The sequence below is a fragment of the Lissotriton vulgaris genome, chromosome 3_1, assembly GCF_964263255.1.
Source record: "Lissotriton vulgaris chromosome 3_1, aLisVul1.2, whole genome shotgun sequence".
Taxonomy (NCBI): domain Eukaryota; kingdom Metazoa; phylum Chordata; class Amphibia; order Caudata; family Salamandridae; genus Lissotriton; species Lissotriton vulgaris.
In genome coordinates, this window is record NC_141689.1 from 2,020,029,840 (window position 1) to 2,020,042,400 (window position 12,561).

The following is a 12,561-nucleotide window of genomic DNA, read 5'->3' on the forward strand; positions in this document are numbered from 1 at the left end:
ACTGATGGGAGTGTTAGACAGATGTCTAGCACGCATTCTTCACCGCAAAGCAGGCAGTTTAAAATAGGTAAGATACAATCTTGCCAGATTGGTCTGAATGACAGAGACCATGTGGTATTTAATTCTCGTAGACGAAGTAAACCCAAAATTTGGAAGATGCGCTCACAACACTTCATCTCCAGTAGAGCTCTCTCCACGGTGAACTGGGTGTCGCTGGTGATTTGGCTTGCCATATCGTGGCAGTAGGAATAAAAATAGGATCCCTGCAACGAGTGCTAAAAGGAGCAGCTGTCCGCCAAACACAGATTGCCAGAAGTTTGTAATTATTCCAAGGACTGCTTGAAAAGGTGCTAACAGTCCTGAACACACACTTTTAAATACATGATCTATACCGCTTGTATCAGACATGTTTAAGATACGTTCCAACATTTTTGAGAAATGTATAGGGCAGTTTGTATTCAAAAGGGCATGTATCTCTGTAGAAGTCCTTGCGACTTGTAGATCATAGGTTGTCTTTTGGCCGAGGTCAATGGCACTGTTTGTTGTAAAAGAATGGCTTTCATTCTGCTTAGAGTATCAATTCGTATGGAAGAAATGTTCAGTGAAGGCCATAGATGCGACTCCCTGACTGTCTGTATTTGTGGAAACAAGACTTGCATACAGCAAGTGACCCTGGATGTAACCGTTACTAGATATGGGATACCTGGCAACATGCCACAGCAGCTGTGATCATTCAACATGAGGTAACTTCCATTTGAAAGTTGTCCAAAAATTGGATTAATCACTACAGCTGGTGAGCCTTGCAGGTTATAGGATAAGTTTGTAGTGGAACAATTGCAGGCCCCATTTAAATTAATACCCTGACAAATGAGAGAACCACTTAGTGCGTTTGTACAGTTTATAGCGCTAAGAAACACTTCACGCCCCCCACTCCAACATCTATGTGTGTAAGGTAAATCCCAAGATGTTTTGTTGTATTCTTTACCCAACCTTTCATATTTGCCTGCTGGTATATGTTTTAGGCAATACTGAAAATGGAAAGTTGTAACAGGCAGAGTAATTGTACCATGTATGATCCACTCAGTAGCTGGTTTTTCTGCCACAGTGAATGGTAACCTTCCCAGTTTTTCAATGCTCAGCACCGTAGTCTGCTCTCCTTTGTGCCAGTTTGATCATTTATCAGTGAGATTGAATTCTGAAAACAGTGATGTAGTGTTGATTAAACGCCAAGGCACATAGCCTACACGCAGGTTTTGTAGCGTCCAGCCTAATAGCATAATAGAAGGTAGTTAAGACTGATCATGTTGCAACATGACCAAGTCTTGTTCCATGATGTCTATGGCAGAGGAGACATTGGTGTCCAATGAATATATCCTGGATGACAGAGTTGTTAACCCATTGTCTACTACAGAGAGAGATTTCTCTAAATTAATTAATCAATTTCTCGTATTTGTTCTGCAGTCTCTGCTTGGGTAATCGTCCATATTTCATTATAAGCAGCATAGATACCGGCATATATGAAACGTTTTTGACACGGTTTTCTTGGTCCTAGCAAGAATTCTCTAAGGTCTGCGCCTTCTTTAAGTAAAGATTAGTGTTGTTTTACATTCTTTAGTGAAGCTTTCTGTAGCCAATCAAGGCAAAGTTTCCCTACTTTCTATGTTGTTACTACCCCCGGATGCAGTCTTTGAACATAGCGTGGGTCTGGCCTATTGATTGTGAAACCCTGTGTTTAGTTCAGGAATTGATTTTGACAGTTGTTTGTGTCTGTGGGCCAGAGCAACCATTTTTTCCATTCTGGATCTGATCTGTTGTGATGCAAATTATTATGTACGTCAACCTCCCCTCGTGTAGTGCTATTACTTGCAGTTATAGGTATGGTCGTTGTGTTCATGTCTTTGATCTTGGCTAAGGCAAGGCGTTTGTTGGACAGTGTCATTCAAAAACATAATTTGCTCAGGGATGATACAGGCTCTAAACAATGCTTCTACACCCTGTACTTCCCAATCTCTTGTACCCCAGACAGATTTTGTCTCAATGTTGTCTTTCCAAAAGTCGAAACCCTGTCTTGACAGTTGGGCAATAAAGGCTGCAGAATAAATCTCGTATTTGTTAGCATATTTTTCGTTCCTGTCTTGTTCACATTCTTAAAATAAAACGTTTCTGGATTTGACAAGTTGAACCCTGAAAAATATGGAAATTTCATTGCAAAAGTTTTTGAGCTACCCTTAGGAGGTGTAGGACAATGTTCCCATTGGTTATACATTAAAACATTTCTAGGTGACGCAGTTTTATGCATGAAATGGTGACCATAATGTTTATAACAATACATTTGTTCATTGTCTGATGAACTCTCTAAATATTCATGATTTGTGAGTACTGCAGACATTTCTAGATCAGACATCATGTTATTAACAGTCTCAAACTCCCAATCATCAGAAAAGGTACTAGAGGTAATAAAGTCACTTAATGACATTTTAAATAAGTGTGGAATCTTCAAATGTTCCGATGGGCCAAAAATGTCATATTCAGTTCTGTCCCAAACTATACCATCTGGTTTAGGTATGGCTGTGATGTTCACTTGCTTTACGATGGGATGATTTGTGTGGCTGGAGAAGTACATTCACTCTTTTACTTGTTGTGTCCATGTGAATAAATCCCACATTTATCAGCATACCCAGAGTTATTACCAGAGCTTACCAAAGTAGAAAAAAGAATATTCCCAAAACAATCCATAGTTCAATCTATGGTTAAACCATATAAGTCTTTTTCAGGAGATGAAAAAAGTCTGTTGCTTGTTCTTTGAAAGTTCTTTGTGCTGGCGTTGTTTCAGGTTCTCTGGGATCCTCAGAAAAAGTCTTAAAGTTAATGAAATAGCCAGAGGCAGTTCTGTCAATGGTCGCAATTGCATCAGGATTCGTTGAAATGGCTGGAACCACTTGATCACTTGTTACTTAGTTGTAGATAGGTGTATCAGGATGAACTGTTATTTTGGTCTCAAGAGGGACGAGTTCCATAGCTTTTTTTGCTTAGTCCTTTTCTCACTGTAGAATCTTCAAAGGTGAGGAGTCTCTCAGTTTAAACCTCTTGGATTGTAGCTAGCGGAGTGCGTCTGCTACATTGTCGGAGTCCACTTGGCCTACTGCTCAGTATCGGCCACATAGTGTGGTTTGATCAGGTCTATGGACACAAATCTTTTCTCCTTTTTACCAGCAAGGGGCGGCAGAAGTACTGTTCTTAATCCATGGATTGCTAGGACAGGTACTGGTTGTCTGTAAGAAGGCCCAAATTCCTTCTTGTCCGCGATCTTTTCTCTGACTAGATCACCAAGCTTTGGGATCCAGACAGGCCTTGCTGGGATGGTTGGTTCTTCACCAGTGGTGGTTGGCTTCAGGAACACGTTGCTTTGTTTCTATCTTAGTTCATTTAAGTTCTGTAAAACAGCCAAACGATCTTTGATATCAAACTTTTTATTTTCCACCACTGAGCCTTTCATGTCAAGGTCCGGAATCAATATTCTAGTTCCAAATCGGACTTCTTATGGAGTGACACTCTCTAGAGAACTTCTTGGCAAATTGTTTAATGATCATTGGACCCCATAAAGATGTTTGACCCACCCATCACCCGAACCTAATACCCTAGCTGTTACAGACTGCTTTATGTCCCAGTTTTTTCTTTCCACAACAGAATTTCCCTCAGGGTGGAATGTAAAAGAATACCGCAATGCTACGCCCAAACTGTCCATGGCTTCTTTGTAAGCTCAAGAGCTTAACGCAGGGCCCTGGTCAGAATGTAGTGTGCCAATTGTGTATGTGCCGATAACGACTCGCAAATCTTTTATAGCAGTTCGAGGGTCAGACGAGCGCTGAGGCCACATCCAAAGTAACCTAGATTTAGTGTTTGTGGGATTGCATTCGTCCAGAGGGACGCCTGCATGTAGATAGTCTAATGATGTCTATACTGGGCTGGCTACGCTGTAGTCAGGTATCTGGTGGCATTCTGTGGTGCGATCTCTATTGCAGTTTATGTAGTTAATGACGAAGATGTGAATATGTGCATTCATTCCTGGCCACCAGTACTTCTCTTTAAATGTTAAAATTGTGTTAGAGATCCCCAGATGTATTAGACCCTCTCCCAGATGTGCTTCATAAATTAAAGCTGTCCTACGTTCCATGTTTGGAATTACCCTATCCCCCACTCCAGGGATTCGAGCAAACGGAACGGTGTTCGCATCAATATACATATGAGTATTTGAGTGCAAACTTTTTAGGTAACGCTGCACCGCTGCCTTTCCTTGAAGCATTGACAGCCAGCATTATTTCACTGTCTATTTTCGTTTTTAAACGAGTGATTACAGGTACGGAAGCGGTTTACACAGCCCCCTTCGAGGCTTCATCTGCCAATGAATTCCCTTCAACGTGAACGCCATCACGTTGATGACTCAGCGTGTGTATCACGTGAGTGTTTTGTAGTCCGTTTCGCATCTGAACTACTTGTTCCCAAAGCGTTTTGTGCTTGATTGTGCCACCTTTTGCATCTTTGAAACAATTTTGAAGCGAATTCTGTAAATATTCATTGTAAGATTGAACACATTAAAAAGAATCGCACACTAGGAGTGTGGGGAATTCGCGATCCATATTTTCAAGTGCCATTATGAATGCTTGTAGTTCAGCTCACTGAGCTGTACAATCTCCTAGAGTTTGCGTTTTCGTGACCATAAGTCTGAATTTGCCACTGCGCATGCGACCTTTAACGATTGCGCAAGCTGAACTATAAGCTTGTTTATCGCCGTAGCGGGTTGTGTAGATCCATCAGTATAAATTATACATTCATACTGGTCAAGAGGAAGAATTTCAGTAGGCAGAGGACATTCATGTTCGTATTGCAGGAATACTTGTGTTTTCAAATAAGGATCAAAAACGTATTCAACATCAGTTGCAGCAAGAGAATTAACCCATTGTATCCATCTCGATCTTTTGCATTCGGAATGCTCGCTTTTGTAACTGCCTCTAAGGCTGGTACAGGGGTTACGACAACCATGCGTCTCCCCTGTGCTAGGTCTCTTTCTTTTGCTACAGCGGATTGAACTGCTGTCAGAATTTTTTCTGTTGATGTAAATTTCATTTCTGCTTGTGTATACAAATGTGATTTGTATGCAATTGGTACTTTTTCACCTTCATTAAAAGTTAAGTAGGTGAATCCGCATTGACCCGGAATGATTCAGATCACAAAGTTGCGTACGTTTACGCATGTTTGTAAAGTGATTTGTTGCTAACATATCAGCTTGAAGTAAACGCAACATTTCTGTGTGTTCTTATGTCCAATGTATGGTTTTAAAATCAGGATTGATTAATTCGTAGAGAGGTTTAACCCTTCTGCGTAGTTTAGAATGTATGCTCTTCCAAAATTCAGGAAACCTAGAATCAACTTTAAGTTTTAATGTGTTTTTAGAGGTTGGAGCAGCGCACACTTTTCTAAAAAGTTGGCTGCTAGGCTTTTGCCTTCACTTGATAGTTCATACCCTAGAAAAAGGACATTGAGATGGGCAATTCTTGATTTTTTTTAAATTGAATTTATAACCCTCAGAAAGGAAGCCCAGTATAATGGTGTTCACCCTGTTCAAGTGCCTGTCCAGGTCATCGTCTGTTAGATATATATCATCGAAATTTGATAATGCCTCGTCGTCATACATTTTTTGTAGCTCTGTGACTCTTGCTGCGTATAACCCCGGGCTGTTCTTGAATCCCTGTGGGAGTCGACAAAATTGACGCTGGGTCCCCATTATTGAGAAAGCTGTCAAATACCTACTTTCAAGGACTATGTTTTGACAAAAGAAACCATTTGAAATATCTAATGTGGTTTTATATTTTTTACGCACAATGTTATTCATTAATGCTGTACTGTGTGCATTTTGCACTGCAAATGTTTTTCAACAAGAGTTTAGGTGTCTGTAATCCAAAACTAGATGATATGTATTATCTGGTTTGGAAACAGGAAACAAAGGATTGTTCATTGATGACGTGCATATTTCAATCATCCCTTGGTATTCAAATTGATCTAAAATCTCCCTGAACTGTTTTTTGCTTCTTGCTTAATTGGATACTGCCTTTGTGCAGTTGGTTGATTTTTAACTGGATTGTGTGGTGAGGTGAGTCCTCATCCCATCCTACATGATTTTTTGTATAATGCTGGGGCTTGGGCAACTGCCCATTTCCTGGCATAAATATATTTTAAATATACTGGAACATGGTTGGAGAAGGCTGGCATAATGATGGCTTCGCCATGTGGGAACTCCCTGATACATTCTGGTGGCCAGTCTTGTTCTGCTAGAAGTATATCATAACCCTTTGAAAGTCTCTCCCAAAGTCACTTTTCTTTGTATGTCTCCCTCCATCCAGTGTTATTTCATATAACCTATGTGGAGAACTAACCCTGGTGTCTGCAGTTTCAACTTGAATGTCTTCATTCAGGTCCACTGTTTCCAGAAGTCCCTTCAGGTTCTGGCAAGCTATTGTTACTTCTGCTGCGCTGTCCAACATTGTATGAGCCCATTCTCTGTTCTTGAGCTGCGTTCTCAGAATCCTCTGTATGTCTGATTTTTAGACCTGCTACTTTCCTCTTGGAGAATTGAGTTTTGGTTTGTTTTTCTGAATGTGTTGATCGTCTTTGGACTTCACACGTTCTTTTTGGGCTGACAGTCCTCTTCTTTCGGATGTCTGTGACGATATCTGAAAGGTACGAGAGGAATGTGTATCAGTATCTTGATACCAGTCAAGTTTTCTCAAATTATCCCTTTTCCTGAGGTTATACCTCCTTTCAGAGGTATCCTTATGAGGAGACCTACCTCAGGATTGAGAGCGTTTCTCTTTTGAATGTTGTTTGTTATTTTCCCACTTCTTTTTAGAAGGGGTAGGATTGTTTTTAGTAAAGGTCTTTTCTGGAGTTTCAGACAGTTGTGGTTTAACTGGTTTCCCACCCAAACTGTCTCTACCTAATTCGTCATAGGATTTTTCAACTATTCTGGCTAGTTCTTGTCGTTGTTCTGTTACATCAAATCCCCTTAATTTCTGGCGGATTGCCACTGATGCTGCTTCTCCTTTAATATTAGATAATATTATTGTGGAGACCTGGTTAAAAATTTTCAGTAACTCCATACCTAAATTCAGAGCAGGCCTGCTCCGTGTTCATTTTAAATCTGTTTCAGGACGTCCTGTATTACCGCCATAGACGGACACCATGTGTTTTAGTGTAGATAGCAGCAAAGACTGTACCCCAAGTGGTGCAGTCCTCCAGATGTGATGTTATCCCCATTGGTAAACAAATTGTTAGAATTCTATGTTTTTCATAAGGGCTACTATTAGGAAATACTGCTTCCATTTGAGTAATTTTATGAGCTTGCCTGAACGGAATTTGTTCACGTTTTGCGTGTAGTTTACCCATGACTGCGTGTAAAGTCTGTGGAGTGATTTTTAGTGTATTCCCCTGGTGAGAGGTTTGTTTTGGAATAACTATTGGTGGTTGGACTGTGAAAGTCTGCATGACATATTGGACCAATTGTCTGTAGATTTTGATTAACTCTTTGAGTTGAGCAAGTAATTCTACATCTGTCATGTCTTCGATTTCAGGATGAGGTATGTAACCTGCTAAAACCAGCCATGTTGCTCCTGGTTTATCTAGTGGACCGAGCCTGGTAATGTGATTTAAATGTTTTAAGGCACCTTTAAACCAGAGCTCATGTTCCTGGTATGTGAGTGGAATTTCAATATACTCGAAAGGAATATATTCCTCTGGTGGATCATCTTCTTTGTAGAAGTGAAACATTTTAGTTACTGGATGTGATTCAGTGAATACTATCCATGAGTAGAATACCTCTGTCTGGTGAGATTCATGTGCCTCTATCACAAAAACTGCTCTACCACCTCTTGGTGTAAGACCATGTGATAAGTTTTAGAGTGATGGCTCTCCTTAAATTTGGAGGAATGATTATAGCATCCTCATCGGTTTGATTCAAACCTGTATAATAAAAAAAGCTGCTGCGACCTCATCTGGTACAGCTCCACCGGTTTCAGTGTTTGTGCCGTTTTCGGTCATTGTTTAATGAAAATTGTAGAACAAGTTTCAAGGGAACAAAGATAAGGTGCACAATATTTTGGAACACTTTATCCTTCAATGTTGAACAAGCCAAAAAAGCTAATACATAGGATTTTTCGTCCTACTCCGCTATGGCAGATATTATCCCTACCCACTCCAGACGTCTTATGGAGTGTTATGAGTAGAGGGTCTCTGAGAAAAACACGAATGAGTTACTTCAGTATCTAGCGTTAAAGTAGTGCCTTACCAAACCGCTGGGCGCCATATAGTGTACTTCCTATATCCGTGATAGGCTCTGCGCATTGGAATAATGTACACTATAGTTTTGACATAGGACTGTGAAACATAACACAGGCTAAAATATAAATACTCAACTGGTGCTTCTAGCTAGTTCTACTCCAGTGTACCTATCCCAAGTGTAGTACGAGGTAAGAAGTAGGTGCTGTTTTTCTATAGTCTAGTTTAGCTATAGTCTTGGTTGGTGTTGCCAAGATTTGCCAAAAGTCCCTCTAGGTTCTAGTCCACTCCATACCTTACAATGAGAGAGGTTGGAATCTCTTTCCGGGTCTCGATCTTTCACACCCTGCACGGGGAGTCAGAAACATTGGAGCTGGATTCTCTGTGAGGAGGATGACAGTGTCTGGTCAGTGCGTCAGGCGATTGACTCGATCTCCTTCCAAACTTACCGTGGCAAACTGCGTCGTGCAAGTATGCAGCTGGATCGTACCTGGCACCGTAGTTTGCCAGGGCAAGTGAAGGTATATTTATACCTTGAAGGTGTTTTAGGAATGCCAGTATTGACGTAAAAGTCAGACACAGGAACGTCATGAATGAACCCCTAATAGATGTTCATGCATAATAAATGAGGTCTTGGAGAAATCAATAATCCAAGCAAGGGGAAGTCCTAAAGGCTTAAGAGTCTGGCTTTCCAAAAATTCGTTGTGACGTAATTGGACGGAAGTAGGTGACCATGCCTGTATTTGGTTCGCATGGATAATGCCTAAATAAGGGTTGGATTGCTATGCCTAAATAAGGGCAACAGGAATTGTGCCTATATAAGGGCATAAGTCGGGAAACCTATATACGGTATCTAAATTGACACACAACAGGTTTGCCCAACTAGATACACGCTAGTCATAGCAAGAGAGTACCAGCTCCTGAAGAAGAAAATCCACAACTGATACCAGCAGTTGAAGGTGCTGCAGGTTCTGCAACTGAAGAGTCTAGAAAAACAAACTCTGAAGTAGCTGATCAAGAACAACCAAGCACAAGTCAGGAGGATTGGATACCAGTGGTTGACATACCTGATGGGAAATAGAACAAAATTAGAAAAGCAAGAAACTAGAGAGGACCCGGCAGGTGTAGAAGAACATGCTCAGGAAATTGAATTTGAGATTGTTGAAAACTCTGAGCAGAATCAGTTAAGGAAAGAAAATATACTCAGATAAAGGTGAATCAAAATATTCACAAACCTGAGGAGGGACAGATAGGTTTAGAAGAACACTTTCAGGCTGCAAACAAGCCTAGTGCAATAAGACCTGAGCAGGACCAGTTAGGAAAAGAAGAACAAGTTCAGGAAGAAGAACAAGCTAAAGTAAAACCTGAATAGGATCAGATAGAAGAAGCAGAACACGTTCAGGCAAATGATGTCACAATAATGAGTCCTGAACAAGGACAGATAGAGAGGGACCCAGAAGACGAAAAAAATCAAATTGTGCCACAACTTATCAAAAATAAAAGAACTCTTGAGAGAGAAGAGGAAAGTGAAAGTGCAGTGCAAGGTAAAAGGGTTAGAAAGGGCCTAGTTGTGTCAAAAGATTAAAACATCACTTAAAGACAAAAAATGAAGAACCTGAATGAGTGAATGAAGTCACTAGTCAGTCAGGACAATCAATTGAGAAACCCAGACGAAGAAGTCAAAGACTAAAAATACTGAATAATAAATTCAAAGGCCCGGAGTGGACCTATGTGATTCTTGAAGAACTTGAGAATTTAGATTTAAACGAAGAAAGTGATGAAGAAATAATTGCAAAACAGATTGACGAAGGAGAAATGAGACTCCCTTGAACTAATAAAAGAAAAAGAAAAATTACGAAAATAAAGTGAAAGAAAGAAGAGAAATCTTCTTAAAACGGCTAGAGATAGAGTTGTTAAAAGACCGAAGCGAAATTACTTAAAGAAATGCTGTAGAATATGCATATGTAACATTTTATTAGTGATTGTAGTTTGGTTAATTTTAACCATAGCAGTACCTTATTTGATGAAGGTAGAAGAGAAATATAATACTGACACTAATGGAAAAATAGCTAACTTAAAAGGAGATAGAGTAGAATTAGAAGCATCAATGAGTCAGAAATACATCACACGGTAACAGATAATAACACAGATTTAAATGTCTTAACCAAGCAATTGTTTCAATATATAGACACTATGGAAATTAGTGATTGTTATGTATGTATAAAATTACCAGCTTCAGTAGCAGAAGGTGTCACATATCACCATATACCGCTAACATATGGCATTTCATGTAGTGTATTAACAAGTCTTTTTCATAAAACAGGAAAATTGCAATATTATTATTCAAATTTAGATGTGCTATTTTCAGAGGTTCTTGTTCGGAAAATATGAATACAGTACTTAGTAGCCTAGCAGCGCAGTACATGGGTGAATTTTTCTTAACACAGAAGGCAATAGATATAGCAGAAGCCCATAAGAAAAATGTAACTTGCTCACTAAAAGAAGAAGATATTTTTGAATTTAGTAGAAGAAAGGAGACATGATTTTCAGAAGAAAGCCATTGAACAGAAAAGCCATATTCCACCTTGGGCTGAGAAGGAAGGAATGTATACACCTGGCAAGACTCATGCTGCGATGTCTCTAGATTTCGAAAAGAAAGGGAAGATCTGTCTGCATAGATTAAATACTGACTATAATAACGCATTTATTGGTTCCAGTGAATGTGAACACAATTTTTTGGTTATCGGAAGATGGGGACTAAAAGAGGGAACTGATCCAGTATTTCCTGGAATTTATTATGTATGTGGGAATAAAGCTTATTTTAAGCTACCTGCACGATAGTATGGGAGTTGCTATTTTGGAATAGTATTCCCTAAAGTCTATCATGTGAAAAGAATCACTGGAAGCAATAAAGAACTTATCCGTAATAAAATAGGTAATTTTTCAGAAATAGTAGGTGACATATTTAGTGCATTGATACCTTCAGTGGGAGTAATTCTGAATTCACGAAGAATTTGTCAACTATCCACAGTAGTTGATCGCTTATCAATTGATACTGCTGGAGGTTTTCTGATCAATACCAAAATGGTTGCGATCAGATCAATGGTTTTGCAAAATCGACTTGTCCTTGATATATTATTGGCAAAAGAGGGTGAAGTCTGTAAAATGCTGAAAGCGCAACGTTGTTGCACGTAAATTCTGGATAAAAGTGTAGAAATCGGAGGATACATTACAAATATTACTAAATTGGAGGAAGACTTGAAATCACTGGATGTTGATAATGTATGGAAGAAATTAACAAATAGCCTAACATCAATAGGGTCATGGTTTGCTAACCTAGGTAAAGTAGTTGTAGCTCAAATAAAACTACCTATACTTGGAATAACAATGATAGTTTTAGGTATAATGATATGGTGAAAATGTTGTAGATGGAGAAGAAGGTATGAGTAAATAAACAGAGAAAGAAGAGAAAATACGAATAAATGAAGCTTGAAGCAATGAAAGGAGAATTGTACAAGAAAATTAACATTTTGAAAGATAAAGATGAAGTGGAAAATGAAAAGACAGGGAAGGAAATTGAGATATGCTAAAGTTGGCAACTGGTTGGGTATAAGTAGTTTATGATGGCATAAGTGCCATGAGAGAGGGGATTGCTGGAGGAAGGATTCATATAAGAGACTTGCTCGGACGCAATCCTCTCATATAAACCCAGAATGAAGTATTAACAATGTATTTTGATACTAATATGCACCACATTTCATCTATTTCTAGATAGAAGAAGCTTGCCTATGTGTTTTAGTAACGCGGGAAACTGTATTGCGTATGCATCAACTGCATCTACGCAGAATGACGTGTTTACGCTTGGAGGGAAATTTCTGCTTCTGTGCAATAGCATCTAAAATGGCTGCTTGGAAACTCATGTGCAAAGCATCTGCTTTGCTGAAACTAAAATGAGTTGTATACTAAATGCTAATGCATGAAGAGTCTTCATAATTAAATGGGATTAGAGTAGAGATAGGTGGTATACAGTGAAACCATTTTATTATGAAATTAATACGTTTTCTTTTGACCTCTCTATCAGTTCGTATTTGGGCCTCTGAACAATCTTAAAGTCTGTCACCCATGTGGTTCCTCACGCATGCGCAAAGATGACAACCCAGAAACAGTGAGGCCAAGTCTTGAAACACGTCCAAGGACGTTCTCCGTACATGTCCAGGGAACCAGCTGAACATC

General features: G+C 39.4%; 1 protein-coding gene across 3 annotated transcripts in view; it reads right to left on the reverse strand.

Annotated features, from left to right (window-relative positions):
* Positions 1–12,561, reverse strand: part of LRP2BP (LRP2 binding protein) — a 489,520-nt gene that overhangs the window by 25,782 nt on the left and 451,177 nt on the right. The gene's annotated exons all lie outside the window — the stretch shown is intronic.